Genomic DNA, 12,148 nt, shown 5'->3' on the forward strand with positions numbered 1-12,148 from the left:
AGTGGTATCAGTGCCCAGTTTTACAGCCCAGCAGTGCTCAGGGATGCTCCTGGGCCCCGGCTGTGGCTGCCTGTACTATTAAGCTGTTACAAGTGTCCCTGGCACAATTTTGGCTGGCACCAACCACCTTTTTCCCATGCAAACCCAGGCACAGTTTGAGAGTTGGCACTGTCTGCAGACCTATGGGAATGATTTGTAGGTTACGAGACTCTAAATGATACAGATGTGGGTCATTCTACACCAACTGGCTTCGGTGCCCAAAGCATTCCCAGGCACATTTAGTAGCACAGAGGTAACCCCTAATAAAATATTAATTGCAAAGTAAATATTTGTTATGCCTTTTTCCCCCCCCCCTTTTCTTCCCACTAAGGTTCAAGACTCTTCACAACACTGAAAACTAGCAAATATTTTTAAATAAATTCTGAGTTAGCACAACAACAGTCGTTTCCAGTATTTATCTCTTGGAGTGTCCTAGAAATTCAAGCTAAATAAACAAAAGCTTGTATCATTCAAAGTGCTCTGATAAGTCGCCGCTGAAAACTTCAACGCTTCCGATTCACAGAGCTTACAGAAGAAGCATTTATATTCTGAAGCTACATTTGTAAACTGTTCAAGCATCATACCATGACAACAATCTTATAGGATAAAATAATCTTTAATAGCAGAGAGAGTAAGTCTATATTCATGCTTCTTGCTTCTAACAAGCATCAAAACCGACTGCCCCTGAGACTCAATGGCAGCTTCTAAGAAGTAGATTTAAAGCCCTAATGCTGAAAACCCTTACACATGAGATCAACCTCCCATAAACAAACTGCCCCACACAAGCCATTGGTTTCCTGTATCACAGACCTTCATGATGCTCTGCCTTGGCACATCTTACACCTTAATGAACCACTGCTGGTAGGTACTCCCTGCAGAAATGCACCAGGAGCAATTTGCAGGATGTAGTGGGATAGTGGGCATTACCACTCCTGGTACCAGTGCAAATGAAAAACATCTCCAAATCCTGCTCTGTCTGGGTGGGCGGCACTACAGGTTCAAGAGAATGAAGGACAACACACGTGGGCAGGCACCACACATGGAGAGCCATCAGTTCCTAAAATGCCAGAAGGCCTTAGGTTCTCTTTGCAGATGGGAAAGCAGTGGCAGAGGAGTGATGTGATGCTCAGCATATCACCTGGCTCTTGGCCAGCAGTCCCTTTTAGGCCTCCCTACCTCAGCACCTTCCTAACTGGAGCCATTGATTGGTTCAGCCTTATGCAAAATGAGAGCTAAACTTCCTCTCAGCTAAATTTCAGAATCTGGAAACCAAGATACCACAGGGCTGTCGGGAGCACTGGTGCTCCTGGAGAACAGCAACACCTCACAATAGGAGCAGCTACAGAAAAATCAAATGGCTTTTTTTTTTTGCAGCCTACCCATGAAAAGATTCGAACCACAGCAACAAAAAGAAGAACTTATTACCATGGTTATTGCTGCTATTTCTAGGCAACGTGAAAGGGCTTTTTAGGCTTTCATGAGAGAATTTACAGACTCTGGGGCAAGCACACTGTTAGTAATTGCAGTTGCATTCTGCCACTTGAGTATTTTTGGCAATTGAACTGTCAGAAGCCATTTGATAGAAAAATGTCTCCACATCATTAGTGCCAGCAAAGAGGATGTTATATGCCAAAGTATGAAGTGAAAAGTACTTCTGCTTTTACAAGCCATCCTTCTGCGGCTCATGGATTTCAAACTCCAGCCCTTCTTCTCCCTGGCCCTTTGCAGGTTTCAGCTTTGAGGTTGGCACATGTGCTACCCAGCCCTTCAAAGGCTTTTGGGTTCTGCACATGTGTTCAGCTTGAACATTCAAGATGTTCTTCAGTCGTTAGGTACCAGCTCTTTTCAATTGAGCAGCTCATAATTACACTGGAACATAAGCACATTTGAAGAGATTCATGAATCACCAGATCCACACTCTACTGGTTCTAATCACAATGGGAGTGCCCATCTTCATTTTGCATACTGTTTGCTCAGTCCTTTCACCTCAGCTTTGCTTAATTTCTCATCACAGCTTGTGGACTAACAACAGCTCTATTTTAATGAGTGTGTACATTCAGCGGTGAATTATAGGAGCTGTAATCAGTCAGGAACACATCCATTTCCATGTTTAGCCTTGTAAGGTTGCACATGGGAAAAAATAGGTGTTTCAGATCATTGCCTATGCTATCAACTATTCATGTTTTGTCCAATGAGACTTTTGCAAAGGAACAATAGCAATTTTGCACACTTATAGTGCACATGTTATTAAATCAGCTATATGTTAAATAAAGTACCATTAAAAACTAAATAAGATAGACAAAACAATGGCTGATTTTGCACCTGCACACCCCCAGGAATTTGGGAATGCAACTGACACTAATGTAAAATGAAAAGATATGCAAGATTTAAATGCCTCCAGGAAAGGAGATCTAGCCACCAGTGACTACACCTGCCACTGAACTGCACATTACAGCTTCCATCCATACTCTCCTGACAGGGATTGAACATCAGGACTCTCGCGGTAACTTTTTAAGCCAAGAACCTTAGCAGTTAATTTAAGCACATTTCAAAACCAGAAAGGTTTTATTTACAGTGACTTCACTGATTATTGGAGATAACGCAGTAACTCCAAAGGTAAGATGCTGCCTTGTTACCAGTGGAATGAGCAGTTCTACTGTTCTGCCTTACCAAAGGATAATTTTGAGCTAAGGGAGCTTAATAAATGAACCACGAATCTGCATTTTGTAGTCAGCTCTGCCTCAGATGTCTCATCTGCTGTTCAGCTGGAGTAAAATGGAGACAACACTACTTCCAGCAGCTTGTGGCAGGCTGAGCTGGTGAGCTCTCAGACACAGACCCATTTGCTATTGATGAGCTGCATGCTGGGCAGGGGAGAACCCACCCCAATGCCCCTCACAGCCCAGAGCAGCCCATCCTTAGACTCATTGTGTACAAAAAGATGCAGATCAGAACCATACAATTCATGTGCAAACAGACACAAGTTTGGATTCTGGAAAAATAAAACACTAAGACCAAATTAAAATGCATAGTGCTACCTGCAAACTCCACTAAGATTATATTTTAAGCAGCAGTGGATTGAATCAAAATACATAATTCACAGTTTCTTCCTAATCCATTTCAAAGTGAAACGTTAATCAGAGATGCTTCATTCCACTATTTATTGCCTTTTCTCAGGAAAAAATACACTTTATCCTTCTTCACCTGTGCAAAGGGGTAGAGCTTAGAATGCTCATTGACTGATACAGCTCCTAGATTTTGTTTAGTCCTGTGCACCTGCACAAGCAAGCTCTGAATCACCTCCAGTATAAAACAGCAATAAAATGAACTTACCTACAAAAAAACAGGGTATTTTCTGGGTATTTCAGATCATAAACTGCAAGCCAGGATGCAGCACCGCATTTTTCCAACTCCAATGAGGCTCTGCCTTTGTCGAGGAATGTGATCTTTTCCCAACCTGAATTTGTTAACTCAAAGGCCAACACATGCAAGAGAGCTCAAGCTGAAATTTAGACTTCATCATCCTTCAAAGCGTCTCCTAATTCATTTCTAAACAGCAGAGTCCAGCATCATCTCTAGAGTTTTGGTTGCAATTAGTAACTCTGGAAGAAATGAATGGCTAAAGAGTGCTAGCTGAAGCTATAGCTCCCATTGACATTCTCTACACTGAGGGCTATGGCTCCTACCAGTCCGTTTCTAAGCATTTTCAAAACAATCATACCTTTAAGATCTTCACAGAAGTCATCTATAAACCATCAAATGTTAGTTATGTCTCCTTAAAACCCCCTCTGCTCTCCTTCACAGTGTCTTCATCGTAAGATGCACAGCAATCTTTACAGTTCACAAAGTCCTGAGGAGTAAAAATTACCATTTGAAGCATGTCTTTTCCATGATTTTATTAGAACCTTCCAGGCTGCTAACAGTCAAATTTCCCTTCTTTGTCAAACAATACATGCTATTTACTGCTACCAACCTCCAGATGATGAAAGAAAGGGATCTGCTTCTGTTCTACACTTGCAGATCACTGTGCGGATCACTAATGCTGTACGACCCAAGGCATGTTTGAAAGATAAACTGCCATTTTTAATATATGCCATCATGTTTTCCCTGAATACCCTTCTCAGAACCTGAAAACCAATGACTCTTTCTTTGGGAGCCTTGCGATCAATTGGGATGGCTGTTCTGAGGCTGTTTCAGCTATGCTGGCTGCGTGCTTTGCTGAGTACACAGCTTTGAAGAAAAGACATCTGTAACTAAAGAGAAATAGCTGATTAAGTGCCCTCTCCCAAACTAACATTTATCTTGATCAAGAGCCTCTCCAAGGAGGCAGGAACAAGCCAGTCAGACTTACAGCTTCCATAAGGCCAGGTCCACATCATGCTCACACCTCTGGGCCCCACTGACTACCCTTTTATCGTTCTTGTCTTGCTCCTGAACAAAGTTTTTGTACTGTTCTGTGCCCACAGCCAGTGCCAACGAGGCCAAGAAGCAAGTGGGACCTCATGATATTTTTGCTTAGTACCCGCCATGCCCAACATAGAGGAGTATGACAGCCTCTTACTTAATGACATTCTCCTCCTCAGAATTATTTGTCTTCTCAGACTTGAGCCAATTACTAACAAAATCTTTGATGCAACAACTGTGGCACAGCCCCTGCTCTCAGCTCTGTGTCATGACAGCACTTACCAAACATCACAGTCCAGCACTTGGTTCCAGACAGTCCTCTAAAGTTAACTTGAGTTAATGAACAAACCAACTCTTTCAGCAACTAATTAACTGATAATCTGGACTGCACAGCAAGGAGGCCTGATTCTCCTGGTCATTTGACATGAACCAAAACATAAATCCCAATGCAATTCAGTACGGCAAGCACAAAGTGCACACACTACAGATTTACGTTCATAGAATCCGAGAGCTGTTTGAGTTGTAAGGGACCATTATAGCTCCACCCCATGGCAATGCACACCATTGTGGGACACCCACAGCTCCATCAGGTGCTCAGAGACCATCCAGCCTGACCTTAGATATCCCCATGGATGGAGCATCCACCACCTCAGGGCAACCTGCGCCAGTGCCTCACCACCTTCATCATAGAGAACTTCTTCCTTCTATCCAATCTCAACCTCCCCTCTTTTAGTTTGAAACCATTTCCCCTCATCCTATCATAACAGTCCCTACTAAAGAGTCTGTTCCCTTCATTCCAATAGCAGAACAAGGTGTGAAGAGACAACTGTTAACAGAAGTAGTTGGGTTTAGAGAGTAAATAAAATTACTGAAAGCTGTGTGCACAGTCACTACCCCGTAAGCTCAGCTGTTGAACCACAGCCATACATTTAAGACTACTACCAACTCTGCCAAATGACACTTACTATTAAACATTTAGCTTGTGGTGTGGGAGAAAGCAAGCTACATGCTGTCTGAAAATTGAGCCTGATGTTATGCCCAAAATAAGGGCCACAGTGAGAGCTTAAGAGAAATTTCACACTATTTCTGGAAAAGTATTTGGAAAAAAAAAAAAAAAAATGTTGGATTTTGCCTACTTGCATGAGCAAAGATAGCAGGACACAGCCTCACACAGTAACTGTTCTTGGCAGTGAAAGGCTCAGGTTTTGCTTCCTATCCCTCCCAGTTGTGTGCATTTGCAGCAGAGGATCAAAGCTTTCAGGCCATATTCCACTCAGCTCCACAGTGTGGAAGAAAAGCAGCTCACTGCCAGTGAGCTTTGCTGTGCAGGATTTATACTTCCACTCAAAAACTTTCAAATAACTTTCCATAAATCAAGAGAGATGGGGGGGGGGGGGGGGGGAAGGGGGGGGTTAGGGGGAAGAAGCATGAATTAGACCAATGCTCTAGTGTTTGTTAAATTAAGTTCCCATTTCTCAGCTACTAGCCTAATTCAGAGACTGCCATCAAAAACACCATTTCATTTATCTGTGTCTTGCTTCAGATTTTCTTAATGTACTTAACTACAATCTCCTGCGCACAGAGTGTGGTTTGGATAATCCTGTAATCTAATCAATCAGCTAATTCCACTGCAAGCCAAAAAAAGGGAGGGGGAGGGAGACAAATCCTAAAACTTTTCATTACATATTTCTCTCAAAAAATAAATCACCACGTAATGGATTGCTAAATTCATGCACGAGTAAATTACCAGCAGATAATTAAGAATTAATGGCCTTCTGCGATCAGAGGTTGCTACTCATAATGAGCTGACAGAGATTATAAAAGAAAGCTTTTTCTATAAAACAAATTGAAATACAAATGCTTCTACACCACAGTGCACATGAAAAACTAATAAAGAATATCAGAAATGAAATCACATTTACTCGTTCTCCATGGTATATGAGAATTTTAAGTAAACCGTTGTCTTATTTCTGTATTTGTTTACACTGCAGCGTTACGTTTTTATTATTAGTTGTAGCCACAAACATTGAATGAATTTCTAATGCCAAATTATGGCTTCAGTAGTTTCTCGTGATCTGTCATCTCAGAAATCCAAGATGAGAGTGTGTACGTGGAAAAAACATTTAAGGCTTGCCATGTAAATACAAGGCTGCCCAGGGAGGAGGTACAGTCACCACCCCAGAAGCATTCAAGAGAACTGTAGATGTGGTCCTGAGGGCTAGTGGGCAATTGGTGGTACTGAATGGTTGGACAAGATCTTGGAGGTCTTTCCCAACCTTAATGATTCTATGCTGCAAAACACACAGCATAGCACGTGCTACTTCATATGAAAAGATCGTGACGGAGCTCTCTAATACAACTTCAGAGTTCTGTCCTGCCAACAGCACTTACAAAAGACAGTGCGTACATTTTCAGTTCTGTGTTTCACCCTGCGCAGGCTTCAGACTTGTGACCTTTCAGACTAAGATAAGGGAACAAGAAGTTAAAAACATGAGCTTTAAGAAATGGATTTTTTTTTCCTCCTGATTTCACTGGAAGACCATCAATATTGGATGAACTCCTTTAGATGTACTATGCCCAGAGCCACTGAATACCAAATGCTACAGTAGCCACGCTTCAAAGAGAATATTCTGTCATAAGCTGAGTTTTAGAAAGGCCAGCTCCAGCTCAGACCGCTGCCAAAAACCTTGCCAGAAAAGCACATCCTTGAAGGCCAGGCTTCATTATTTCATGACTGCTGCTACTCCACAAGTCAGCGTTCGTAAGGCAGAAGTACACATCAGCATCAAAAGCTGTAAGACACAACAAAGGCAGCAACAGAGGGAAAAACGGACGGTGCAGACAGTGGCAAGGAATGGTTCAGTCCATGATACAGCATTCCTCTCAGAAAGCGCTTGCATGTAGCTGCAGACAGCCCAGCAGTGCATTTCATGAAGAAAAAATACATATAATATTCACTGCAGCTCTATGTTGGTATCCACTGGACCATAAGCTTGTGGAGATGTAGGAGAACGCATGCAGCACAGACAACAATGCTGTCTCAGCTCAGTAATTAGATCCAGAATCACAATTAGATTTTTAAAAAAGGCAGTTCTTAGTCACAGGCCAGTACAAAGCTTCCTACCCTACAAAAGTATGGGGATGAGGGAGCAGAAGGAATTTCAAAAATTATCTCTTTTCTGTGTAATCTCAGATTTCTGGTTTCTACCCCTGTAAAATAGGCTTATGTGTGCATCAACGCACTGTTGCTCTGGTAAATCAGCCTTAAAGGAAACCACGTCCAAACAAAGAGCAGCGAAATCACTTTCCAGTCTCAACAAGCAGAAAGCACGCTCAGCCTGGCCAGGGTGACCAAAACATGCATTGAGAAAGGTACGCACACCTCAGGATGTTTTTGCTCACCTCCACCTTTCTCCTGAAACAGACCACTTTATGAATCTACGTTACAAGCAGTTCTCCAAATCACAGACATTAAGATTTCCTTTGTCTTTTCTACGTAGCTCCAGCTCAGAGAGCAGTTGAGATTCTGCAACGCAGCACAACGGCACTCGGATCAGCGCACTGTGCAGAGCAAACCCTGAAGGCTTCCCCAGGTCTTCTACAGCAAATGGCCAGAGCAGTTCTTCCACATAAAATTCTGAGCTTACATTTTAAGAAACTTTGTTGATCCAAACAGGTTCACTACTTCTTAGATAAACGCCTTCAGCGTTTGCCTAGTTAGATAGAGCAACTGATTGCTTAGATCCTCCCACCCATCCATCTCCCTGCACAGTACAACAAAACTGTCAAATAAGATGTATTGCTATGAAATTATATGAGCAATTCTAATCAATGCTTACTATGGAAGTGCAATTGATTTTTCCCTTTTCTTTAGCATGGTGGTCTGGTGTAAAGCGGGTAAGGGAAGATTTCTGCAGGACAGGGCTTTGCTCCTTTGCTCGGCTTTGGCCATCCCCAGGCAGTTACTTTATTTCTACATCCTTCAATACCTTAGCAAAAGCACAGATAAAGGTACTCTTCCCTCAGCACACTGATGATTTGTTTGGTTTATTTTTCTTTCCATTCAATCATTACACTGTTGTCCATGTAAACCAAACACAAGGCATGCTTCCTGCATGCCTCCAAATCCCTAAACAAATGCCATCGAGGATTTTTGTGGTTGTATGTGTGTTGGCAAATAAACGCTTGACATACCTACCCAAAATTTACGATCTGCTCAAGAACTGGCCTTTTATGGTACAAACTTGCTTCAGTCGCCTCAACCGGCATTACTGCCCAGACACTAAATTAGCTGCAAGTCAGGTGAATTGATTGCCTGTTGGACATTCTGCACAGTTTCTGCATGTACTTTTAACTTGGAACAGCTTCCTAATGTGCCATAAATCTAAATTCTAGTTTATTTAGTAGTATTTTTTAACGTATCTACTAGCACAAAGATACTCCTATGTTGTCTACTAAAAAAGAATGAAAAATATGACCAAGGTATTTGTATACTAAGGATTTCTCCAGAGCTTTCCTAAGAATGTGTTTCTCACCACTATGCCACTGTTTAAATGCATAACCCTCTCACTGGGTGCACACACATTGTACTGGTGACACTGGAGATCACAGCCCATGACTGCAGCCAACTGCACAGCAGTGGAAGATTGGAAATTTCTAGGATGAAACCACAGCATCAGCAAAGACTGTTTTGGGACATCCTGAGAAACACGTTACATGGATTTAACTTCTGCAATTTCTAGAGTATCAAGTGAATGATCAGTACTGTATTTCCAGTGAGGTCACCATATCAGATAACCAGTACTTGCAAAACATTTTCAAATCTGGAGGTCATACTAACATGCTGCTGTCAATTCACCTCCAGACCAAAAGGCCAACATAAAGTTTATTTTCTACCCACCGAACCCCTTACCACTCATTAGATATTTATTTTTAATTAAAAAGACATACAGTCCCTTCAAGGGCACTAAAAGAGAGCAATTGTTTAGGAAACAAAAAATCAATATATGCATGGTTATGGCTCCCTGTAGAGAGCTTAATTGTTGACAGCAGATCTGCAGCAACACAGACAAGAGCATGAAGAGACCCCTGGTGCCCTAGTACAATCCACTCCTGCAGTGGTGGCTGCACTTCATCACATCTGTTCTGCTGAGATGGCAAGATTGATCCATGCGGCTCAATGCTATCAAGACTTCTGTTACTAAATGAGGAAGATATAAGGATTGTTTTTTTGTTTGGTTGTTTTTTTGTTTTGCTTTGTTCTGCTTGCATCTAACTTCATGCAAAACATTTAGCTAACCTCCAAAACCCAATGCAGGAATATTAACTTGGTGCTGCTTCACACTAGATCAAGTTGCACGGATCTGCTGACCTCACTGGATGACTGGTACCTCACTTAACATGTGGTGTGGTTCAACAGCTGGCCTGGGTGAAGGGAGCAGTGTGACTTGATGGGACACGAGTCCCCAGTCCCCTCCCCCTTGGGTGGCTGCCATGGATTTGCATACAGTGATTAACTGTCATGGTCAATAGAACCCCACTACTACTGTACTTGCTGCCTCCCTCCCTCAAAAACAAACAAACAAAAAAAGCAATGTAGAATGCCTTTGGACTTGGAGGGAAAAAAAAATTAAAATGAACCTAAATGCCAGCAATAGGATACTTGAATATTTCTGTTCTAGAACTCTCATCTTCACTTGATATCCACAATACTGTTAATCTTTCCCTGCTATTTACAGAGGTAAAAGGGGGATCTGGAAAACAGAACTTGGAACACAATTGCAAACAAGCTGACAATACAATAAAATACATCTGTCTATTTACTCTCATGGCTGTGACAAGTTACAAAGGCCTGAATTTCATCTAGCTATTTAAGTTGAAAGAAATAACACTATTTATTTTGGAGCTTTCCTCATTCACCTATACAGAGGAAAAAAACAACCTGACATAACTGCTATGCTAAGATAACACTGAATTTTGAATTCAGACACTTGGCATTGTCCCAAATAAATAGTGAGACTTACAGAAAAAAGACAACAAATCACAGTGCACGTCACAGACATAGCAGATATACTCTTCCACCAAGTATTATCTACAGTTCAGCACCATCTTCTTAGCACTGAAGATCTGAGATTATGCACATATGCCAAAGCATGAAAAAAAAAACCAAACCCACACATGGGGACTGCATCATAATAACTATTCTGACTCTGAACTATTTTAAATGACATAGCACAACTAAAATTCATTGCTACTCACTTGATCAATCAAGCAGAAAAAGCAATACATTTAATGTTTGCAAAAGCCATCAGCAGGCTGCAAAGCAAAATGTCTTAGCGTTTACCTTGGTTACATAAAAAAGATTTTTCTCTGCAAATATTGGAAACCTATATATAGGAAATTAACACTTTGGATATCTTAAGATTATAGAACTTGATTCCAGCAATTGGTGACCCCAAAAGAAAGGCCTTCAAAGAATGCTAACAACTCAAATGGTCTGCTAAAATACTGAAGCAACAAAGTCATTTTTTTCCTAACATGTAAGATGAAATTGCCTCACTGCAAAATGTTTGCATAGGAAGCAATAATAACCATACAGCAGCAAATCCTGCTGCAACCGTAATTATATGGGTCACAAGTGAAAAAGGATGACTGCCAGCACGCAGCTTTGGAATAAGTACAAGCTCTGACTACACCATGCTACACTTAGCCAAAAGGCCAAGAGGCGATAAGGCTAAGGTAAGTCCTTGCTGTTTTCAGAGACTGTTAACACCTCATCACCTACAACACAGGTCAACTTCTTCACCTAAGTGAGAGAAACACCGTCTTGGTCCCCAAAATAGCCTGCTGTGGAGGCCACCACTGATAGGTGTTCAACCCAGCTGCCACCTCCCAGCCCAAGAGATGTGCATCCCTTCCACACACAGCACAAGGCGTTGGCGAGATAACTGCACTGATAGTAAATATTCAGGATACTTGAATTTTGTGTTTCTCTCTGTGCTCTGTAGGGTGGGTGTCAAGATGCCCATGCTGAGCACCTCTGTACAGAATGCCACAAAGGCAGAGGTATCACTCCTCTGATACCTCCGGCCAGGTGAGATAAACTGAGGCTTGGGGAGCTACACCATGCATGTACTTGCCATAGCCACGCACTTTATACATTAATACATGATAAAAGTAATAAAAATAAGGTGTCATTTACACAGGGGAGAGTCCAGTACAAGTTTCTAAAGCACAATGAACTTGCCCTGTTTCTTGCCAAACTAAACTCTGGAGGATCATCTATTTCTTTCCCCATTCGAGCTGCCCTTCCTTTCACCTTGCCTTTTATGAGGCCCCGTTCGGAAAGGTGATCCCTGAACTCACAGGCTCGGTCTTTCACGAAGCCCAGAGACAGAGCAGTTCACTTGAGTACAGGCCATCAATTCTAGAAAGAGATCTCTACATCTGGATTTGAAAGGGAAGTTGCTGAGTATCCTTCCAAAAATAACACACTTTAAAATGTGTGCTTAATGTGTGGATTAAAGGGAGCTGGCCTGTCTGCCAGCTCGAGGGGAAAATAAGAGCTCTGACTTAGCAGTTTAGAGCACATTAATGGAAAAGCCGTGAGGAAATCTTTTGCTTGCATGTGTAGCCAGGACACGTACATAGGCACAGTTTATGCTTTTCCATTTGCAGTTAGCAGGCTAGTGGGGACTGGAACAGC

The 12,148-nt window shown here is 42.0% G+C and overlaps 1 protein-coding gene across 25 annotated transcripts in view; it reads right to left on the minus strand.

Moving 5' to 3' along the window:
* MAGI1 (membrane associated guanylate kinase, WW and PDZ domain containing 1) overlaps positions 1-12,148 on the minus strand; it is a 290,518-nt gene that overhangs the window by 175,021 nt on the left and 103,349 nt on the right. The window lies entirely within an intron of this gene.

This window comes from Tympanuchus pallidicinctus, unplaced genomic scaffold (genome assembly GCF_026119805.1).
Source record: "Tympanuchus pallidicinctus isolate F22 unplaced genomic scaffold, pur_lepc_1.0 scaffold17, whole genome shotgun sequence".
NCBI lineage: Eukaryota > Metazoa > Chordata > Aves > Galliformes > Phasianidae > Tympanuchus > Tympanuchus pallidicinctus.